The 5,235-nt window shown below is 40.6% G+C and overlaps 1 pseudogene; it reads right to left on the bottom strand.

The window, feature by feature from the left end:
• Window positions 1-749: 749 nt before the first annotated feature.
• On the bottom strand, window positions 750-845 carry LOC144454621 (U6 spliceosomal RNA; annotated as a pseudogene).
• Window positions 846-5,235: the final 4,390 nt, after the last annotated feature.

The raw sequence follows: 5,235 nt of genomic DNA, 5'->3' as shown, positions 1-5,235 counted from the left end.
CTATCGTGTAAATTATCCTCCTGCTTCTGCTAACTTCACTTTGCATTAGTTCATTCAAGTCCTTTCAGACTTCCGTGAACTCATTATATATGTCATTTCTTACAGCACAATACTATTCCATGATATTCATACACCAGAGTTTGTTCATCCATTTCTGGTTAATAGGCACTGATTTTGTCTCCCGTTTTTTGCTATGACAAAAAATACTATTCTAAATATTTTTGTGAGTCTTATCCCTCTATCTTTTGTATCTTGTTACATATGCTAGTGGAATTTCTAGGTCAGAGGGTATGTGTATTTTAATGACTTTGGGGGATATAGTTCCAAGTTGCTTTCTAGAGTGGCTGAACCAGTTCAGCTCTACCAAAAGTACATTGGTATTATCTGTCTTCTAGTAGCCTCTTCAGTAATTACCATTTCCCCTTTTTGTCATCTTTATTAATTTGATGGTTTTGAGGCTAAGTTTCAGAGTTTTAAAATTTTGCATTTGTCTTATTAGTGATTTGGAACATTTTTTTCATATAATTTTTGATGGGTTGAATTGCCTTATTGGAAAACTTCCTGTTTGTGTCTTTGACCATTTATCTATTGAAGAATGGCTCTTATTCTTACATATTTGTATCAATTCCTTATGTATTTTGAATATTATACTTGCACCAAAGAAATTTGCTTTGAAGATTCTTCCTCAGCTCTGATTCTAACTGGTTTTACTTCAGTAAAAACACTTCAATTTCATGTAAGCAAGGTAGAAAAATTTGGAATGCTTTGTGAATTTGCATCACCCTTGCCCAGGGGCCATGCTAATCTTCTTCATTTCAAGTTTAGTATATTTATTACCAAAGCAAGCATGGCTTACTTCATGGGAAAAGGGTGGAGTAACTACAGATTTAATCTGTGGAAAAACATTTCAAAGCAAGGAGTTCTCTAAATCCAGAGAGGAGCTGAGTCTTTGGGTACCAGACTTGTCATGATGTATTGGAAAGAATATTAAATTTAGCATCAGACAGCCTAGGTTGGAATCCCAGCTCTGCCACTTCCTAATTCCACCCTCTTCTGACTCTTCTCCCCTCCTTAGGGTTGTGCTATCACTCCCCACAGCCTCAGTAAATTCTTTCAATCCCAGGCTGCTTTTTGATATGGCAGCAATTCTCATATCACTGATGGGGAGGTTGTTGATGACTCAACGCCAGCTATCCAAACACTGCCTTTTATTTCAGTATTTTTATGAGTGTTACATCTTATGTGACGGGGGCAATTTTTAATTGGCCTTCAAAGCTGACCAATTCTGAAAACCAAAGGGCAGATAATTACTAACAGATGGCCTTTGATATTGACAGCATGGAATATGAAATCTCTGGGGTGTGGGGAGGGCAGTGCTATTAAAAATGAAAGACTCCTTTACTTATTTTATACAAATGGAGATGAGACATTGAATGTGTTCTTCCTCATCAATGGAAACATAACAATATAGTTCTTGAAGTTGATGTGAAATTCGGTCTTCTAAACCCTACTATCTCTCCGTGATAGTATGTTTGCTACATCAGAAGATAACATGATTTAGAGCTGAAAGGGCTTCTAGAGGTCATCTATTCCAACCTCCTTGGAGTTTGGTTTTGCTTATGACACTTCCATTTTCTGAAGGCATATTTAGTTCTGTTCTGTAATGTTATATTTCATAGAATTATAGAATTACTGTATCTTGTTTCTAAGGCAAGGTTCTTAACCTCAGATCCATGAACTTGTTCTCTAAAATTTTTTGATAACTTACTATATTATTCAGATTTACTTTGTAATCTTGTATACTTTTATGCATTTGAAAATATTATTTTATGTATATTTATAGCCTATATCAGATTGCACGCCATCTTGGGGAGGGAGGTGGGGAGGAAGGAGGAGGAAAACATAAAACTCAAAAGCTTATGGAAGTGATTGTTGACAAATCAAAGTAAATTAATAAAAAAGTGTATAAAATATTATTCCAAGAAGGGGTCCACATACTTCACCAGATACAAAGGGATCCATGACAAAAAAAAAAGGTCAAGAATCCCTGTTCTAAAGCAGCTAGGAGGCTCAGTGGATAGAGCACTGGGCCTGGAGTCAGGAGGACCTGTGTTCAAATTTGGTCCCAGACGCTTACTAGCTGGGTGACCCTGGGCAAGTCATTTAACCCTGTTTGCCTCAGTTTCCTCAACTGTAAAATGGTGATAATGATAGCACCTACCTCCCAGGGTTATTGTGAGAATCAATGAAATAATATTTGTTAAGAGCTTAGTGCAGTGCCTGGCACGTAGTAGGTCCTTAATAAATGCTTGTCTCCTTCTTTCTTTCCATGAAATGCAAATGCTGGAATTCTCTTTTAAAGATGCTCCCAGATCATGGGATCATCAATTTCAAGCCAAAGGGACCTCAGAGGCTCTTTGTCCAGTTCTCTCACGTGAGAGTCAGGAAACTGATGCTCAGGAAGGTTAAATTACTTGCCTGAGGTCACATAGGTAGTTATACAGGTCATACAGGTAGCTGGGTTTGGTCCCAAGTCTTCTGACTCCACAGCTCTTTCCACTGTATGTTGCTGTCTTCAGCCCCAGCTTAAGACATGGAGCAAACAGAAGCCTGCCGTATTGTTAAGCATTTCGTGTCATTGCTGGACAGTTCCAATTGTTAGAAAACTTCCTTAACATTGAACTGAACTCTCCTTTCCTAGCGGGTCTCATTCTGCCTCCTGGCCCAACACAGGATAAGTCTTCATCTTCTGCCACTTGGTAAATCCCTTAAATACTTGAAGTTCATTATCATGCCTCCTCTCCCACTCCCTTCCCACACGTCTTCTCCAAGCTAAACATTCTCAGTTCCTTCAGCTGAGCTATCATGCTTTCCAGGCCCCTAGTGATTTTGGTCACTCTCCTCTGGACATGCTGCACTTTGCCAACATCCTTCCTAAAATATGGCACCAAGAATTGAGCACAAGACTCCAAATGTCATGTGACCAGGGCAGAATCTGAAGAAACTCTGGTATTCCCTGATCTGGACCCAGTTATTTGTATCAAACTTACATTTACTCAGTCATTGATTCTCCCTTGCTTATTTGTACTCTTTTTCAGCATTATTGCAAAAAATTATGCATGGTAACATGTTTGGGAAATGGAGGGGGTGTGTGTGTGTGTGTGTGTGTGTGTGTGTGTGTGTGTGTGTGTGTGTGTTCTGATTAGTGCAGTTTCCAGTTAACTGAGGATTAACCCATTTGTACAACACAATTATCCAAGACAAGGAAACTCTTGTATCTGATCTAGGGACCTGCTTCTTGATGTCTATTTCAGTTCTGCACAGTTATATTTGTTGATCTCTTAATCATGTAGTTCCAGAAATACCCTTGATCAACTACAAATCTTCAGTCTGGTAGTCAGGCCGTCAATCACAGCCTCATCATGCATTGAAAGAGGCCCCATAAAACGACAAGGTCCAAATCATGACTGATGATTTAGGCTGAGCACAATAAATCTAGAGGGAAAAATAAAATCTTCCCTTCAGATTTCTCACAGGTAAAAAACAGAAGGCAGGAGGGACACAGGCCTCCCCCACCCCCAGCTGCTCCTAGGAATAAGCCTCAAGCAGCTGTTGCCAGGCCAGCCCCTGGCTCATCCTCCCCAGGGAAGCAGGGGACCATCTGTTCTGGGAGAGACCACAAACCATCCCTTCTGCCTTGCTCTTCCAGGTCCCCTACTCTTCCCCCCTCCCCAACCACTCTGTATGCAGAAAGTTGTATTCATGATGGCCAATTGTGTTGTAGTGTGATGTAGGGACGTGGAAAGAACACTGTGTTTGATTCAGGTGACTTGAGTTTCATTTTCTACTCTAGCATTTACCAAGTGGGTGACCACAGACAAATCAGCTCACCTTTGTGAGCCTCACTTTCCTCATCATTAAATGGGGAAGATAGGCATCATAGGAGTAGAGCCAGAAAAGACCTTGGAGATCAGCTAACCCATACCCTTCATTTCACTTTTTTAAACCAGACTACCCATTGTATTTTCCTCTAAGGGGTTTAGGCACCTTAATGGTCAGATGGTCAGCTTTTTATGTGGATTTTGGGCAGAACCTGGGGGCAGAACTGAGCTTTTAGTACTTCACAGGATCATTTAGTAAGCTCCTACTATGCGGCAGGAGCTGTGCAAAGGATCAGTGCCTCACCACCTTGCTTGTATCGCACAATTCACACAGTATCGCAGTCTTGTCTATAACTTGGGCAGTCCATAGGAGTCCAAAATTCTGGCTTCCCTTAACTGCCATGTGGCTTCCATGATGTTGCAGGTGCCAACTTTCTTGACGGGCATGTGGCATGTGGGTACAGTTGGTGTGCCAGCTGGGCTGTATGCCCAGTGTTTCTTCTATTGTTGGTCATCATGTGGTCAAGGATCCAAAAGATGGACCTCCTCCCTTTAAAGAAGAGGAAACTAAGATCAGAGAGAGATGACGCCTTGCAAAAGGTCTCACAAGTAAAGTAACAGAGCCAAGGTTTGAATTCAGGTCCTCTGACTCAGAATTACAATGTCTCCCCAACGCTCCCCAGTGCAATGGGTCATTGTAAGGAAAGTACTTTGAAAAACATCTAAGTGCATCTAGATGGCATAGTGGATAGAGTGCTGGTCTCAGCTTGGGAAGACAAGTTCAAATCTCACTTTAGATACTTATTAGTTGTGTGATTCTTGGCAAGCCACTTCTCTGAACCTCAGTTTCATCTTCTGTAAAAATAGAACTGTACCCCAGAGAGTTGTTTTGAAAATCAAATGAGGCAACATGTAAAAAGCTTCAAAATCCTTAAGGGGCTATATAAGGGCTAGCTATAATTATTGTGCTACAGATCTGCAAAGTGCTGTGGGATTATTAATATTTTTCCCTCTATAAGAAATTGTCCTACCTTGCCTCAGTGGCTAATCTAGCTTCAAAGGGTTGCTGATTAGGCTTTAAATTCTATGCAATTAGTTGAAAGAGGAGTAAGAGAAAACTAGCTCGTGGCAATTTTAAGATAGCATATTGCTGGGGAGGAAGGGGGAAAGTGGAGGGAATACTGAATTTGGAGTCAGTGAAGTTGGGTTCTAATTCATAATCTGCTACTTACACTGAACTGTGTGATCCTGGGGAAGTCTCTTAACTTCTTTCGGCTCCCTTAGCTATAAAATGGTTCCTGACAACTCTAAATTCACAGTCTTATGATCCTATGAAAATGAGTACAGACTTGTC

Source organism: Phascolarctos cinereus, unplaced genomic scaffold, assembly GCF_003287225.1.
Source record: "Phascolarctos cinereus isolate Bilbo 61053 unplaced genomic scaffold, phaCin_HiC Scaffold_726;HRSCAF=1367, whole genome shotgun sequence".
NCBI lineage: Eukaryota > Metazoa > Chordata > Mammalia > Diprotodontia > Phascolarctidae > Phascolarctos > Phascolarctos cinereus.
The sequence above is the reverse complement of the archived record's forward strand: the minus strand, read 5'-3'. Positions and strand labels throughout refer to the sequence as shown.